The sequence below is a fragment of the Hyla sarda genome, chromosome 5, assembly GCF_029499605.1.
Source record: "Hyla sarda isolate aHylSar1 chromosome 5, aHylSar1.hap1, whole genome shotgun sequence".
NCBI classification, from domain to species: Eukaryota; Metazoa; Chordata; class Amphibia; order Anura; family Hylidae; genus Hyla; species Hyla sarda.
Window position 1 is genome coordinate 53,416,280 of NC_079193.1, and position 19,113 is coordinate 53,435,392.

The 19,113-nt window shown below is 42.6% G+C and overlaps 1 long non-coding RNA gene across 1 annotated transcript in view; it reads right to left on the bottom strand.

Annotated features, from left to right (window-relative positions):
* LOC130273165 (uncharacterized) overlaps positions 1 to 14,758 on the bottom strand; it is a 77,172-nt gene extending 62,414 nt beyond the window's left edge. The window contains exons 1-2 of the long non-coding RNA XR_008843896.1: positions 14,594 to 14,758; positions 4,280 to 4,358 (exon numbers count right to left, since the gene is read on the bottom strand). This is a non-coding gene — a long non-coding RNA (uncharacterized LOC130273165). The remainder of the gene's footprint in view (positions 1 to 4,279; positions 4,359 to 14,593) is intronic.
* Positions 14,759 to 19,113: the final 4,355 nt, after the last annotated feature.

The following is a 19,113-nucleotide window of genomic DNA, read 5'->3' on the forward strand; positions in this document are numbered from 1 at the left end:
ATGATTGTTACCAGTCAATCCAGTTATTTATTATTGCACTTGTTTGCACTTGCACTTAAATTATCTGTAATAAAAAAAAATATTTGTTACAAAGATTTTATTCCTCTTTGTGTATGTTTATGGGATAACAGGGGGGGGGGGGGGCGCCGCAAGGTTAGCTTGCACAGGGCACCTGAACACCTAAGACTGGCACTGCTCTGACCTACCAGGCCGGCAGGAGAAGATGGGGTACAGAGTAAACAATCTTCCCGGGCAGGCTGGGTGCGCCACAAAATGGCAGTGCGGTGGCGGCATGTGGAGGAGACAGGACCGGGTGGAGCACTGTGAGATGGTCATTGAGTCGGACTTATATTGAGGCTGCCATGGTGGTGCGGCATTTGCGGGATTTGATCCTGACTGCCCACGCCCGCCCACAGCAGTCTTCTGACCGCCCGCACATTTTGGGTTGGGTCCTGTGGGATTCCAATCCCAATGCAGGCCTCTACTATGTTGTAAAACTAAATGACAACCAATATGGCTGTCAACATGTATGTTATCCAGCTTTCCCATGCTTACTACTGGGGTGACACTTACTACTGGTGTAACAAACCTACTCCTTAATACTGGGGTGACACACTGTAACAAGCCTCCTCCTCATGTAATCTCCTTACTACTGAGCAGCCGCACTGTAACAAACCACCTGCCCATCTCCTTACTACTGGGGTACATGTTGCTGTATGAGGGTGAACATGCTGTCACACTTGCTCCTTCTTCTCCTCGATGCTATGGACAGAGCTCTGCACTGAAACATTCTCCTCTCACTCAAGCTGCAGAGGGGGTGTGAGGGGGTGGGGCCTCCTCTCAGCCATTCACAGCAGCTCACACACTGCCTGCTCTCCTCTTCTCTCTGTGTGTTCGGAGATCCTCACACAGGGAGCGCGCACAGGCTTATAAAGTCCCCGCTTTCAATTCCTGTATTCCGATGCTGTTGTTGCCACAGTTGGAAAGACCATAGTAACAGGTGTAGGACATTTTATGAGGATCTCTAGTGCCCACTTTATAGGAGCAGTTTTCTAAGGGAAACTGAGGAAAAAATTATGAAATATTGTAGTGTTAGAGATATACTTATTTTCTATGGCTCTATTGTTTTTGAAAATATAGTTTTGGTGATAGTGGCCATTTATGGTAACAAGGCTTCAGACAGATATCAAGTGGCAATGCAAGCTTTAAATTCTCCGCTAGCATGCTGTGATTGTGCAGTGCTGGTTGTGTTGGCTATAGTAATGTAGTGGAAAGGCCCAGGGCTCTGTTCCATTAGAATAAACACTTTCTTCTTAATTGATAATCCATAATGTAAAATATCAATAGATTAATCAGAAAAAAATATTTTCGGACCATTGGTTCTTACTCCTTGTGCATGTAGGAGTATTGAGCTGGACTTGGACATGTTACACATGTTAAAGGGGTACTCCTGTGGAAAACTTTTTTTTTGCACATAAGAAATAGGTGGCGCTCAGACCAAAAGGAAGATAAATCCATATGTATTTGCAGATGTGTAGAAATAAGTCGGCCACTCACCGGTCTTCTTGTTTCAGCAAATTTCTTTATTTAAGCATATACTCACAACAATGTTGCCCAGGGAGAAGACATAGATGGTAACAAGCAGGGGGGGGGGGGGGGCACCACTGAGAGGCGACAATGCTGTTTGCACTAAATAAGTGCTTTGTAAATCCCCTCTTTTAAAAAATCTTAATCCTTCCAGTACTTTTTAGGGGCTGTATACTAAAGAGAAATCTAAAAAAAAGAAATTAATTTCCTCTGATGTCATGACCACAGTGCTCTCTGCTGACCTCTGCTGTCCATTTTAGGAACTGTCCAGAGCAGGAGAAAATCCCCATAGCAAACATATGCTGCTCTGAACAGTTCCTAAAATGGACCGCAGAGGACAGCAGAGAGCACTGTGGTCATGACATCAGAGGAAATGCATTTCTTTTTTGGCTTTCTCTTTAGTGTACAGCCCCTAAAAAGTACTGGAAGGATTAAGATTTTTTAATAGAAGTGATTTACAAATCTGTTTAACTTTCTGGCACCAGTTGATTTAAAAAAAAAAGTTTTCCACGGGAGTACCCCTTTAAAGATTAGCACAGCGTCATGCTGCAACCGCACAAGGTGAGAAACAAGGTGTGCCAAATTATTATATTTGTGTAAATTCATGAATAAGCAGATGACTTTAAAGGACATCTGTAATGCAATATAACTTATCCCCTATCCAAAGGATAGGGCATAAGTTATAGATTGCGGGGGGTCTGAGCACTGGGGCCCCCTGGGGTCTCCTGGACGGGGCAGCGGCAGTATGCTGGCCCCCACATGAAGCAGTGGCAGACACGCCCCCTCTATGTGCCCCATGGAGATATATGGAGGGGGTGTGTCTGCCACAGCTTTCTGCTGGGGAGCCCCAATGCTCGGACCCCCCATGATCTATAACTTATCCCCTATCCTTTGGATAGGGGATAAGTTATGTTGCGCTGGAGTACTCCTTTAAGGATATTGTCAATATCATACAGAGTTCTACCTTCAGATTCCCCTGCTCTTCCATATGTGGGGAAGGAATAATAAAGTCTTGAGACATCCTTAAAACAGCTAAGATTTTCTACCTCCTGATGTAATTTCAAGGATGGGAATATATACTGTAAGCTGTAAATGTGTGAGGGAGTAAGGTCAACCTTTTTAGTTCTTATGAGGTAGATCAGTGTTTTTCAAACAGTGTGTCTTCAGCTGTTGCAAAATTACAATGCCCAGCATGCCAGGACAGCCTTTGGCACTAACCAGTTCTGCAGCATCATACTTGTCCATGAGTCATGGACAAGAGATGACTCATGGGCAAGGCTGAATGAGCAGACACACCAATTACTGTATTTTTCGCCGTATAAGACACACTTTTTCTTCCCCAAAACTGGGGGGAAAAAGTCGGTGCGTCTTATACGGGAAATACACCCCTATAGCGGCGGTCCCTGCGGCCATCAACGGCCGGGACCCGCGGCTAATACAGGACATCACCGATCGCGGTGATGCCCTGTATTAACCCTTCAGACGCGGCGATCAAAGCTGACCGCCGCATCTGAAGGGAAAGTGACACTAACCCGGCTGTTCAGTCGGGCTGTTCGGGACCGCCGCGGTGAAATCGCGGCGGTCCCGAACAGCCCCACTGAATAGCCGGGTTAGTGCTTACAGGACACCGGGAGGGCCCTTACCTGCCTCCTCGGTGTCTTCTCCGTTCAGGGATCCCCTGTATGGCCGGCACTCTCCTTCCTCGTCATCACATCGTCGCGTACATGCGTCGGCGTGCGTAACAACGTGATGGCGGCGACGGAGAGCGAGGATACCCGGCCGGCAGCAGAGACGTTCCAGAGCGACGGGGACACGCCGACAGCGATGGAGCGACATCCAGGGCAGCAGTGACGGGTCCGGAGCGGCGGGGACACGTGAGTATTACCTCCTATGCAGTGGTCTTCAATCTGCGGACCTCCAGATGTTGCAAAACTACAACTCCCAGCATGTCCGGACAGCCAACGGCTGTCCGGGCATCCTGTGAGTTGTAGTTTTGCAACATCTGGAGGTCCACAAGTTGAAGACCACTATTGGGTTCAAAATCTTTATTTTTTTAGATTTTGCACCTATAAATTGGGTGCGTCTTATACGCCGGTGCGTCCTATAGGACGGAAATTATGGTACCTCCCACCACCACAAAGGAGGGATACAACTCCTTCCCCTGAGAGGATTTCTAACACTGTGAGCTAATAAAAAGAGGAGTTTTTATAATTATAGGTGACAGAGGCATAAAATTAGATGTACATGGCCAGGATTAGGTATTGTGTAACATATCCATTTATTTTGTGGGATCCGACAGGTACAATTAAAGGAAAAATTCAGAATATCCCTTTGAAGAAAATAACAGATATTATCAAAGCATAGAAATATTTTTTTTTAGTTTAAAACTAATAAGAATAATTATACATATGCATATATTTTTTTTAGATATTCCTTACATTCATTTGAAATCAGACCTCTTCATATTACTTCTGTAGTTAATACATTGACCAGCATTATTACTATTATTCTATACCACTCAAGCATCCTTCTTAAATCCACTTACCAGCCGGCATGATCTGTGCATTGTACACTGTTTTGACAACTAAATTGCTTGCCACTGTTACTTGAAAGACATATATATAAATAGCGGCAATGGCTCCAAATATATTAAGTCACATAAAAAGACATATGCAGCATGCTAATGATATACCTGTTCTAAACTGGAAAGATGAATGGTAACATTTTCCCCTTCAAAGAGTTGCAAATCTGTGAATGATGCTAACAGTCATCTTTAAAAAAAAAAAAAAAAAAAAGTATTAAAATGATACTAAAGTCAATTTATACTTTTCTTGTCTTAAACATATAAGTTGCACATTTAAAGGGATACTCCACTGGAAAACATTTTTTTTAATCAACTGATACCAGAAAGTTAAACAGATTTGTAAATGACTTCCGTTTAAAAATCTTAATCCTTCCAATACTTATCAGCTGTTGTATGCTCCAGAGGAAGTTCTTTTCTTTTTGAATTTTCTTTCTGTCTGCTCTCTGCTGACACTTCAGTCCATTTAAAGAACTGTCCAGAGCAGGAGCAAATCCCCATAGCTAACATCTCCAGCTCTGGACAGTTCCTGACATGGACAGAGATGTCAGCAGAGAGCACTGGGGTCAGACAGAAAGGAAATTCAAAAAGAAAATAACTTCCTCTGGAGCATACAGCAGCTGATAAGTACTGGAAGGATTAAGATTTTTAAATAGAAGTCATTTACAAATCTGTTTAACTTCCTGGCACCAGTTGATTTAAGCGGAGTACCCCTTTAAAGAGTACCTGTCATTTCAGATGACTTTTCAGCATTAGCAGCACTGTGTGTGTACATTAGCAGCAGCACAATTTTTGGTTTAATCCTTACTTATAAAAGATATATATGACATATTTAGCAGATTTCGGCTCTGCAGACTTTACCTATAATTTTTTAGTTCCCTCCGAGCTGATAGGTGGAGCCTTAAATCTATTGTGTCATGGGCAATGGCAAGTTATGGCCCCGCTCGGCCAATCACCCTGGAGACTAGTAAAGGCCTTTGGCTGCCGCAGTAACAGATCAGCACCCTGCACATGCTCTCCTACTTTTCATCTGCCACTCTGTCACACCACACAGGGAAAAAAAATGCCTGTACTTCACCTGTGTGCTTTGATTAACATAATGTCCAAATTAAGCTTCTGCATTAAGATTTATTTTTCTATACATGCAGTGTCCATTAAAATATATATCAATTTGTGGTACAAGAAAAGGGTAGTGGTAATGGCCATGTCGCGCCTCCTCTCTGGCGCTTCGTAAGAGGTGTGGTCTGACGAAGCACCAAAGAGGAGGCGCGACATGGCCATTACCACTACGCTGGCCTGACTCGGCTCCGGCGTCCCGCAAATGGACTTTTAAGCACATGAAATAAAGAAACCTGCACAGCATCAAAACGTGAGTGCCTTCTGCTTTTTCTTGTACTACAATTTTATGAGCTGCCACTCACTGAATGAGCACCACGATACACTTGGAGCACTCCTGAAGCCTCCACTCCCCCACCTGTCTAATCACAGCTACCCCAGCATTAGAGCTCCAAGAAATGATTCAGTGCCAACCCATCTCTTTTACTACTACCTTGTAAAATATATATCAACACTCAATGAAAAAAATGATTGTTGCCACAAGAGGGCGTACAAGTGCTCTAAGAGGCTACTTTTGGGTAGTGTATCTATTGGCGATTGTTGACTGCTAGACATGACACACTTGAGAACCGGCCACGTGAGATAGTGAAAGATTTCGTCCAGTTAACCGACTGTGAGAGGATGGCACATCATTGGAAAGAGAGGCCCTTTTGACAAGTTACCGCCATCTAGGAAGTTCTGACCAAATTGTTAGGAGGTTTTGGGAGCTGTGGTTCTGTGAGGGCATGCACACATGGCCCACACAGTTTCCTTGTCCACCATCCATTCACAGGTTACACTTTTCTTACACACCACTGTCCCTGCCCGGGCCCTTTCCAAGAGCTAGAAGAGTATTGTCTTTAGTGATAGGTCCAGGTTCTCTTTGGCATCTAATGACGGTCAGGTTTGAATATGGAGGCCTCATGGTGAATGTCTCAGTTCTTTGTTAAAGGGGTAATCCGCCAAAAAACATCTTATCCCCTATCCAAATGATAAGGAATAAGATGTCTGATCGTTGGGATCCCACCGCTGGGGACAGGGCCGGACTGGGGATGAAAACCAGCCCTGGAAATAATTGCAGACCAGCCCCAAGGCATTGCATCAGCCATCGGTAGCCACGCCTAGATTCATCACTTTACAGTACACTAATATATATATTTATTTATTTATTTAATTTATTTCCTCGATATATATTTTGAAGAAATAAATTGCTACTGTATTTCACTATGGCACAAAAAAAAAATTCTGCGGGGCACACCCACCAAAGTTGACGAGCAAAAAAAAAAAAATATGTTTTTTTTTTAAAAATCTGCAATGCACACAAATTCCAATATCTATTTATCAGTGGGTATGTAGTTTAAAGTGCTGCTTTATACAGCAACTCACCAATGACGTCTTCTCTGATCAGCGTCGTTCGTCTGGTCTGGACCGTCCTGACCATTTCTTCCAGCCACAACTCTTCACCGTTAAACCTGCAAAACAAATCTATTAGGCACGTTACCAGCATCAGCCTCCAGATTCCCCTTTTACAAGTGAAGAGGAATACAGGGGCGTATAGGTGTAAAGTGGTAAAAGAGGGGGTGTACATGGGAGACAGATGTGTAGAGCAGTGTACAGGGGAGACAGAGGGCTGTACATGGGTGACAGAGGGCAGTCTCAAACCTCTCAAGCCAACGGCTGTCCGGGCATGCTGGGAGTTGTAGTTTTGCAACACCTGGAGGTCCGCAAGTTGGAGACCACTGGCGTACAGCATAGAGTTCCAGCGCCAGCTCCCCACAACAAAGAGGAGGAGGGCAGTGCTTGCGGGTGACATATGTGAGTAGTACCCCGCTGGCCTGATAATTAATTGGGGGGGGGAGAGCAGAACAACGCTTGCAGGTAACATGATTTGGTGGTGGGGGGGGAGCAGAACAGCACTGGCGGGTCGCATGATTTGGTGGGGGGGGGGGGGGAATACTGTGTGTATACCGTGGAACCGCCATAAGTTACAAAAGATACAAATATTTGGTCATACCGCCCAGCTCTATCCACAGCCACAGGCAGATACACTCTCCCCCACCCCTTAGGCAGATACACTCTACACCCTCCCCCCCTCAGGCAGATACACTCTACACCCCCTCCCCCCCTCAGGCAGGTACACTCTACACCCCCCTTCCCACATTGGGCACGTAGGTGGTCCAGAGGCAGATACCCGCCCCACATTAGGCAGATAGAGATAGGTCCAGATTCCACAGTGACAGGCTGAGGCAGATATTTCCCCCCTACATTAGGCAGCAGCAGATAGGTCCACAGGCAGAGTATGTGTAAAATAAAAAAGGGACCAGTAACTTACCTTAATCAGCACACGCCCGACGAACTTCTTTCCGAGCCTGCGCCTGAGCCTGCCCGGTAACGTGACATCTGCGATCCTCGTGCCGGCAGCGTGATGATGTCATGCGCCGCGAAACCTCCTCTGAGCAGATGATGTCATGACGACGACGATGAGGAGGGTGAGTGACACTGACAACTGACGGGGCCGGGAGGCGGAGCCGGAGCTTATAAGCTTCTTCGTTACACGGCCGCTGCTGCTCTGCATACAAGGGCCTGATACTAGTATCAGGCCCTTGTATGCTAGTGTAGTGTAGAGTGCATGGGCGGGCCACGGCCGCAGGCAGCCCGACCGCACTGCGCCGCAGCCCGCAGCCTTGCTGAATATATAAACATGGGTCAGCCATTGGTGTCTGAGCAATTGGCCGACCATTGCCGGCCCCAGGTTGAGCGGCCCACCGGGAATTTTCCCGGTATCCCGCTAAGCCAGTCTGGCCCTGGCTGGGGACCCCTACGATCTGTGGCGTGGCATCCTAGTCATCCGTGCACAGAGCGAACTCAACTCCATGCCAGATGACTGGCGACTACAGCTGCCATGCCCCCTCCATTCATGTCTATGGGAGGAGGCGCGACGGCTACGTAGTAGCTGTCACGCCCCCTCCCATAGGCATGAATAGAGGGGACGTGGTGTGATGTCATGAACATGGAAGCTCTAAGCTTCTGTTTTCCGGACACAGCTGCTGCCGGCCTGGAGATCGTGGGGGTCCCCAATGGTGGGACCCCCACGATCAGACATCTTATCCCCTATCCTTTCAATAGGGGATAAGATGTATTTCAGCGAGTACCCCTTTAACACACTGCCCCAATTACTGGTGAAATTACTTGATGGACATATGTCTTTTTTCGACCGTACTAACTATGTAACTATGTAACTATGTAACTATCTGGGGAACCATTGTGTATGACAGTCGGTCACCCCTAGTAGTGATACGGGGGACACTAACAGCTCTGTGATATGTGCAGAACTTTCTGTGGCCACAGGACTACCAAACTAAATTTTTCAGCAGGATAATGCTCAATCACACATAGCAATGGTTTCCAGGAATGTCTTTGTAAGACTGCAACACTTTCTTGGCCTGTTCAGTTGCCAGTTTTATTACCAATTGAGCATTCATGGAACCAGCTTGGCTGCCAGCTTCGGCAACCTACGAGTGTGCAGGCTTTACAGACTGATCTGCAATATTCATGGACAAATTTTACTGTAGGTTTCCATACGAAGCCTGTATTCCTTCATGCCCAACCATATCTCTTCTTGTATCCAGGCTGAAGACGACCCAACCTGTTTACTAGAGCCTCCTTTCCCCTTTTTAATAATAAACTCATCCTTTCCCTCTAATACAGTTTCATTTGATTCCAACAACTGCTGCCTGGTGAATGATTTTTAATTTTTAATTTTGGCTATGAGTGTAATTTAATACTTTGTAGACATACAGCAAAATATGCAACTCAACTTAAAGGAGTACTCTTAGGGTGCGTTCACACTGAGTAATTCAAGAGGAATTTACTCGATTAATTTATCTTGAATTCTCCTCTCCAAACTAATGCACATCTCCTCTGCCCATTGACTTTAATGTTTTTTCCGCTGTCCTGTTCACAATGCAAAAATTCCGTTAGCAGAATTCCGATGTTGAATTCCTTTTTGCTTGCAGAAAGAACATGTTAATTCTTGAAACAGAATCCAATAGAAGTCAATGGTAAAAAAAATAATAATAATTCTGCCTGACATCGTTTTCAAGCGGAATTCAGAAAAGTAGATTACATAGCCTCCTCCTTCATTCCTCTTCATTTCCACATGGAAATTCCACTTGAATTCTGCTTAAATTCCACTTGATGGATAAAATGACAGAGGGCAACAATTTCCTTACCAAAATTATTCCTTGTGAATTTCTCTTGAATTTCTCAGTGTGAACTTAAGGGTGCCTTAAGTGGAGTTAAACAGATTTGTAAATTGGAGCAGAATAGGTTTGCTATGGGGATTTGCTCCTGCTCTGAACAGTTCCTGACATGGACAGAGGTGTCAGCAGAGAGCACTGTGGTCAGACAGAAAAGAACTACACAACTTCCTCTGGAGCATATAACAGCTGATAAGTACTGGAAGGATTAAGATTTTTTAATAGAAGTAATCTACAAATCTGTTTAACTTTCTGGAGCCAGTTGAGTTTAAAAAAAATAGCTTTAACTTATTGAGTGACCAGATCAGGCCATCAAGTAAATTACAAGAAAACCCTACAACAGTATGCATTGTGTTAAACCTACAATTAGCTTAAAGGGGTACTCCGGTGGAAAACTTTATTTTTAAATCAACTGGTGCCAGAAAGTTAAACAGATTTGTAATTTACGTCTATAAAAAAATCTTAATCCTTCCAGTACTTATTAGCTGCTGAATACTACAGAAGAAGTTATTTTCTTTTTGGGACACAGAGCTCTCTTCTGACATCACGAGCACAGTGCTTTCTGCTGACATCTCTGTCTATTTTAGGAACTATCCATAGCAGCATATGTTTGCTATGGGGATTTTCTCCTCTTCTGGACAGTTCTTAAAATGGACAGTAGAGGTCAGCAGAGAGCACTGTGGTCATGATGTCAGCAGAGAGCTCTGTGTTCCAAAAAGAAAATAATTTCCTCTGTAGTATTCAGCAGCTGATAAGTACTGGAAGGATAAAGATTTTTTTAATAGAAATAATTTACAAATTTGTTTAACTTTCTAGCACCAGTTGATTAACCCCTTAAGGACCGGGGGTTTTCCGCTTTTGCATTTTCGTTTTTTCCTCCTTGCCTTTAAAAAACTCTTTTAATTTTGCACCTAAAAATCCATATGATGGCTTATTTTTTGCGCCACTAATTCTACTTTGTAATGACGTCAGTCATTTTGCCCAAAAATCTACGGCGAAATGGAAGAAAAATCATTGTGAGTCAAAATTGAAAAAAAAAAATGCTGTTTTGTAACTTTTGGGGGCTTCCGTTTCTACGTAGTACATTTTTTGGTAAAAATGACACCTTATCTTTATTTTGTAGGTCCATACGATTAAAATGATACCCTACTTATATAGGTTTGATTTTGTCGAACTTCTGGAAAAAATCATAACTACTTGCAGGAAAATTAATACGTCTAAAATTGTCATCTTCTGACCCCCATTACTTTTTATTTTTGCGTGTATGGGGCGGTATGAGGGCTATTTTTTTGCGCCATGATCTGAAGTTTTTAGCGGTATCATTTTTGTATTGATCGGACTTATTGATCGCTTTTTATTCATTTTTTCATGATATAAAAAGTGACCAAAAATTCACTATTTTGGATTTTGGAATTTTTTTGCGCGAACGCCATTGACCATGCGGTTTAATTAACGATATATTTTTATAATTCTAACATTTCCGCGCGCAGCAATACCATATATGTTCCTTTTTATTTACACAGTTTTTTTTTTTTATGGGAAAAGGGGGTGATTCAAACTTTTAATACGGAAGGGGTTAAATGATCTTTATTCCCTTTTTTTTTCACTTTTTTTTTGCAGTGTTATAGCTCCCATAGGGACCTATAACACTGCACACACTGATCTTTTACATTGATCAGTGGTTTCTCATAAGAAACCAGTGATCGATGATTCTGCCGCTTGACTGCTCATGCCTGGATCTCAGGCACTGAGCAGTCATTCGGCTATCGGACAGCGAGGAGGCAGGCAGGGACCCTCCTGCTTTCCTGTAAGCTGTTCGGGATGCCGCGATTTCGCCGCGGCTATCCCGAACAGCCCACTGAGCTAACCGGCATACTTTCACTTTTCACCGTGATCAATGCCGCGCGCTATTAGCCATGGGTCCCGGCCGTTGGGTCCCGACCCACCGTGGCCCAGCGTTATAGATCGGGAGCGGACACATGACGTTCCAGTACGTCATGTGTCCTTAAGGGGTTCAAAAAAAAGTTTTCCACCAGAGTACCCCTTATATAGATACAATAGCTTTTAGTTTGACCTGTATGAGTTGAATGACAAGCTCAATCCATAACTTGATCTTTGTCTTTATTTTTCTGTACAATGATTGTCATTGCCATCTGCACTCATGCTTATATTTCTCCAGGGTTTCTAACCACTGGAAATAAAATAGCAGCAAGTAGCGAGACCTGAACATGGGCTGTAAGAATTCTGCCGTTACTCAAATTGCACAACATGAATGAAGCTTACACTAAGTAAATTTCCATATCAATTTATTGCCATGTCCTGAGGGAAAGAAACCTTGAAAGAAAAAAAATTCTGATAAATTTGACAAGAATTTTTTTTCATAAAATAAAACAAAAGTAAAATACTCAACATGTAGCTGATGATAATAGAACATTTCTAATAATGGTTTTCTTGAATTTTTCTATGAGCTAAAAATAGCATTTTTTTTTTATGTAGTTGAGATTGTATGGCTAAAAAAGTCTGTGAATATCTGAACATCATTTGGGGAAAATCTAATGTAAAAACTATGCACAGCAATACGGAGTAGATCTCACCATGTTTAAGGCTCCATTGTCCTGGAAGACCAATAGGTTTTGACTGGAGGTTGGGCATTCAGGTTGGCAAATAAGAATAATCCAAAAATCTGATGGTGAAATTCAGGCAGGTGCGGCGAATAGTTAGAGCAGGGAAGTGAAATAAGAATGTAATATAAGGATGGGATATGAGGACGGGATATGAGGACAGCATATGAGGACAGGATATGAGGACAGGATATGAGGACAGGATATGAGGACAGGATATGTGGATGGGATATGAGTACAGGATATGAGGTCAGGATATGAGGTCAGGATATGAGGTCAGGATATGAGGACAGGCTATGAGGTCAGGATATGAGGACGGGATATGAGAACGGGATATGAGGACAGGATATGTGGATGGGATATGAGGTCAGGATATGAGGTCAGGATATGTGGTTGGGATATGAGGTCAGGGATATGAGTACAGGATATGAGGTCAGCATATGTGGTTGGGATATGAGGTCAGGATATGAGGACAGGATATGTGGTTGGGATATGAGTACAGGATATGAGGTCAGGATATGTGGTTGGGATATGAGGTCAGGATATGAGGACAGGATATGTGGTTGGGATATGAGTACATGATATGAGGTCAGGATATGAGGTCAGGATATGTGGTTGGGATATGAGGTCAGAATAGGAGGTTGGAATATGAGGACGGGATATGAGGTCGGGATATGAAGTCAGAAAATGATGATGGATATTAGGACAGCATGTGAGGATGGGATATGAGGACAAGTTATTAGGTCAGGATATTAGGTCAGGATATGAAAGTGGAATATAAATTCAGAATATCAGGTTGGGATATGAGGACAGAATATGAAGTGAGGAAATTAAGTTGGGAAATGAGGACAGCATATGAAGACGGAATATGAGGTCAGAATATTGGGAAGGGATATAAGGTTGGGATATGAGGAAAATATAAGAGGTCAGGATATGAGGACGGGAAATGAGGTAGGGATATGAGGGCGGTATATGAGGACAAGGTATGAGGACGGGATATTAGGACGGGAGTCGAGCTATGAGGACAAGATATAAGAATGGGATATAACTATAAGGATGGGATATGAGGTCGGGATATGAGGACGGAATATGAGGATATGTGGAAGGGATATTAGATTAATATACAAGGTCGGATATGAAGACAGGAAATGAGATCAGGGTATGAGGATGGCATATGAGGTTGAGATATGAAAAGAGAATATGAGGTAGAGATATGAGGAAGGTTATGAGGTTAGGATATGAGGACAGGATATAAGGATGGCATATAAGGATGAGATGTGAGGTTAGGATATGAGGACAGGATATAAGGATGGCATATAAGGATGGAATATAAGGATAGGATATGAGGACAGGATATGAGGGTGGGGTATGAGAACAGGATATAAGGATGGCATATAAGGTTGAGATGTGAAAAGAGAATATGAGGTAGAGATATGAGGAAGGTTATGAGGTTAGGATATGAGGACAGGATATAAGGATGGCATATAAGGATAGAATATGAGGACAGGATATGAGGGTGGGGTATGAGAACAGGATATAAGGATGGCATATAAGGTTGAGATGTGAAAAGAGAATATGAGGTAGAGATATGAGGAAGGTTATGAGGTTAGGATATGAGGACAGGATATAAGGATGGCATATAAGGTTGAGATGTGAGGTTAGGACATGAGGATGGGATAAGAGGTGGGATATGAGCCTCACAAAGGTCAGTAGCAAAATACATGAAAAAAATGTATTCGAAATTTCGTACATTTTGTACAATTTAAATGCATGTTATATTGCATACATAATATACTGTATATTAGGAGAGATTTTTGGAAGATTAACAGAAATCTTGGTTTCATTGGCTTTAGATTGTTCCTTTAAATGTAAAGCTATGTTGACACACCATTTTCTCAGCCTCATTTTGAGCTGTAAATGGACATTTTTTTTGCTTTTTTTCTATTTGATCTATTTGTGCTCCTCAGGTTTGAGTTTGGTATTCCTTTAAGTGTTTTTTTGTTTTGTTTATTCTCAATAAATAAACAAGGACAATAAGCAAAATGTTTGCAATCCAAAGGTGGACAATTCCGTGTAGTAACAGAATGGAACATGCAACATAGAATGTAAGGAGCATTTTCACTTCTGTAAGAAAGAAGTTTTCCAGTAGGATAGTAATCTATTATAATATGAGCCATCAAACGTGACAAATGAGGATGATTACAGGTTGAACATTAAGACAGGGGTGCCAATGCCGGGATCTGAAGAGCTTGGCATGGTCTTTGATACATCCACCTGCAAACAATTATTTTTAGCTAGAGGACACATTTATCACTCCAATTAGGCGGTGTAGCACTGTATATAGTAAAGTATTTACCATGTCTTTGATCTTCAGCATTCTACACAACATGCGGGAATAAAGTCAAGTTTAATTATAAAATGACTGACACTCCAATATTTCTGGATCATACCTTATACTATCTCTCTATGGAACAAATTTAGATCCCCATAGGGTTCTGTGAAGTTCTCAGCTCAGTCGAACTGCAGGGTATTGGGATGCAGCAGCCAGAACATGGATGCTAAAATCTGACAAAAATCTGTACATCTGGCCTCATTTATAAAAAAACAAATTTACTTTATTGCCTAAAAACATAGGAGAGATTTATCAAAACCTGTCCAGGGGAAATGTTGCTGAGTTGCCCATAGCAACCAATCAGATCGCTTCTTTCAGTTTTCAGAGGCCTTCTCAGAAATGAAAGCGGCAATCTGATTGGTTGCTATGGGCAACTCAGCAACTTTTCCTCTAGACAGGTTTTGATAAATCTATCCTATGCTGTTTGTATGGTTCTATATTATATTGTGTGATATTAAAGGGATTACCCAGGAGGGGGTAGGTAATACCTTATCTCACTTCCCGCCTTTCACTTCTACCTCCCGCTCTTCTCGGAAATATAACGTCTGAGATGGAGGGGGGAGGGGGTTGGATCCCACAATAATATAATTTCCTGCAGGCAAACACATGCCAACATACGGTAACCAATAGCTGCACGATGTTGTTGATATTATTGTGTCTGGGAATGCCCCCTGGACTTTTGAGTCTCATTTGCATATTTAAAAAAATGCCTATATATTGGTCAGATCATAGGGGGGGATCTGACTGCTGGACTTCCCTCACCCCGCGATCTCATGCACAGTGCCATAAATTTCCTCCTGAATGGGGCGTAAGAAGTGATGGCCGACATGGCCCCTCAATGCAGCTCTATGGGAGAACTGGAGATTCCCAATTGCAGTGCCCTGGCTCTCCCATGTGTCGGTCATCGCTTTGTGTGGTGGTTGAACACATCCCATTCAGAAAGAGATCTGGGGTCCAGAACCCAGGGAGGGGGGGGGGGGGGGGTTGGTTGTATGGTATGGGGGATAGGTTTTTAGGTATCCTGGAGTACCGCTTTAAAGGTGTACTGCAAGTCAAGTTTTCTCATCCATTATTCACAAGATTAGGCACAGCTCTCAACTCTGTTCGGGAGCACCATATACAATGGATGGAGTTGTTTTGCAAAATCCCCCATCCAACCCCCTGCCCACACCCACTTATTCAATATCTGGGGGATAGAGGATAAGTAAAATTAACTCAGAATAACCCTTTAAGAATACAAATAAGACTTTCATTTGCATATTTTATGATTTGAACACATTGATGATCCACCATGAAATATGTTTGTAGCAGTGTAAGATGTCCCTGTCACTCAGTATGTTATTAATGACCTCAGTGGCAGCTCTGTTTAGTACAGCAATGAATATTATTTCACACCTCCATGCTTACAGATGCTCACAGTGATGTTTGATCACCACAACATAGAACAGATGTAGCACAGCTTGAGGAAAACCACACGCAAGCCTTCAGTACAATAACCAAACAGGTTCTAATGCTGGGGAAAAATAATACTTCCACCTATAAATAGATACACCGAATGTATCGCAGAACTGTTAAGGTTGCAAATATATAACAATGTACTGTACACTGTGCCTTGAAAGAAAAATATTAATCCCTTGAACTTTTTTTTATGTTTTGATGTGGGACAACATTTTTAACCACTTGTGTACTGATGAACATCTTACAATGTCCGGCTGGACTGCACATGACTCTTCCAGGACATTCGTGAACATCCTAGATGAGTCTTCAGCTGCAATAGAGGAGATCTAGCTAATAGGGCCCATCTACATGGCAGAATTTCCCTCCAGGTGGACATTCTGTGTTCGGCAGGTGCCAATCCATGCTAGGACCGGAAGAAGATTTGCCGTCTTCATAGATGGTTATGCATTTCCAAGAGGAAACATGCTCATTCTGCGGAGTCTGGAATTTGAAATTCTGCAGCAAAATTTTCTGCTGTGGGAATATCTGCCATATGCATGGTGCAGTAGAATCATATTGAAAACAATAGGAGGCTGATGCGGGAGAATTTCCAAGCAAAATTCCCCTCAGAAAGTCCGGTGTGTAAATAGGCCATTAGAGCTAGCCAGACTCCAAAATGTCCGAGATGTCCAAAATGTGGGATCATTTTTTCCATATGATATGGGAATGCAGGAAAATTGAGAAATTTTATATGGTATGGCTATATTAAGAGAATAAATTGAATATTACAATTATGGCTTCCCCAATAAAGGTGCTGATGAGAGATGTGAATTGTTTTGGCTGCCTCAATGAGCTATTTATAAATGCATTCTTCTTAGCAAATAATTTGACTCTAAGGGGTGGGTTTGCTACGGAGGCCCCTACAAAGTCTCATTGGGTAAACTTGGTGAGCAAGGTTAAAGAATATGAGTTGGGTCGTAGTAAAGAACATACTCAAGGCATGTGGAGCTTGTAAGGTAATAAGAAGTAATGGTGAGGATAGGGGATAAGATGTCTGATCGCGGGGGTCTTGCCGCTGGGTACCCCCTTGATCTCGGCTGCAGCACCCCAGACAATGTTAACGCCTTAGCATTTTTCACTTTTTCCTCTTTTCCTTCTAAAAATCATAACGCTTTCAATTTTGCACCTACAGACCCATATAAAGGCTTGTTTTTTGCATCACCAGTTGTTCTTTGCAATTACATCACTTATTTTATCATATAACCTGCGGCGAAACAAAAAAAAATTATTTGTGGGATGAAATAAAAAAAGGAATACGCCATTTTGTAACTTTTGGGGGCTCCCGTTTCTACGCATTGCAATATTTGGTAAAAATGACACCTTATTTTTATTCTGTAGGTCTATACAGTTACAAAGATACCTAATTTATATATTTTAATACTAAAAAAATTATAAACTATATGCACCAAAATTAGTTAGTTTAAAATTGGCATCTTATGACCCCTATAACTTTTTAAATTTTCCGTGTACGGGGTGGTATTAGGGCTCATTTTTTGCACCGTCATCTTGAGTTTTTATAGGTACCATTTTGTTTTGATTGGACTTTTTGATCGCTTTTTATTAATATTTTTATGGTATATGAAGTGACCAAAAATGCACAATTTTGGAATTTGTTATTTTTTTTTTACATGTAAGCCATGTGTTGTTTAGCTAACCTAATATTGGAATCCTTTGGAAATTCACGCACACAGCAGTACCACACTTAATTATTTTTCTTCTTTATTACATTATTTTATTTAGAAAATGGGAAAAGAGGGGTGATTTAAAATTTTAATAGGGAAGGGGTTAATAAACTTTCATTTTTTTTACACTTTTTTTTTTTTGCTCCCATAGGGGGCTAAAACATGCAATCTTCTGATTGCATACACTGATCTGCTGCTGTAGCCGGCTGCACAGGCATGCAGCAGTAGATCGCCGATCGGACAACTGAGAGGCAGGTGAGGACCCTCCCATCATCCTGTAAGTTGATCGGGACATTGCGATTTTGTCGCGATAGTCCCGATCAGCTCCGCTGAGCAGCTGGATTTATTTTACTTTCGTTTTAGACTCCGGCATTAGCCGTGGGTCCTGGCTGCCCTTAGGGACCCACCGGGTTTAACCCATTCTCCGCCAGTGAGAATGGTTTAAACCCGTTACACCGGACCAGGGCGTACAGGTACACCCTGAGTTCTTAAGGATCGGGGATGCTGGGTGTATGCATACTCACTGCATCCCCAAGAGGTTAAAATGCTCTGCAAAGACTTTTCAAGACATAATAGGGGTCAAAATGGTGGGAATTCATGAATCAGTTTTTCAACATTATCACACACAGTGACCAGGTTTTGGATGGCCCAGACAGACCATCAGTAGAAGGGATCATTTTACCTGCAGACAAGCAAGAGCAGCTCCCACAGTTTTCTGTTCACCATCCAGACATAGTTGGCACATTCACTGCACACTCTTTAGCTGTCTGGACCATTTCTAGAAGCTAAGCAGAAGGAATTCAGTGTCATGATGCTCATTACATGTCTTGATAGCCTTCATTTGCAGTGGTGTTGTGAATAAGAAACCTGGACTGTCACTTACTGGAACCATATCATGAAATCCAGGTTCTGTTTGGGATTTGATTTTCAGGTTTGAGTATGGAGGCCTCATGGGGAGCGCTATAATCCTGTCCCAACTGCTGTTGTGATGATCTGGGGAACCATCACATGACAGTCATTCAACCCTTATAGTAATGTGAGGGACACTAACAGCTTAGAGATATGTGCAGGACATCCTGTGAGCCTCACATGGTTTTGAACTGGCATTTTTCAGCAGTATATTGCTCATACATAGCAAGGGTTTCCCAGAAATGCCCGGTCACCAGATTTATCACCAATAGAGCATTTATGGGACCAGCTTCAACAGCCTTTGAATGTGCAGGATCTATAGGCAAGGCGTCAACATCTATGGGCAAATGTGCTGGAGCATGCCACACACACAACCAGATTAGTTGGTTTAATCCCAACTGATGGCCTACAAAAAGGTTTTATTGCCAAGGTATCAAAATAACCATATCTCATGAAAGGTAAAAGCAAAGAGCTATCTCAAGACCTTCCT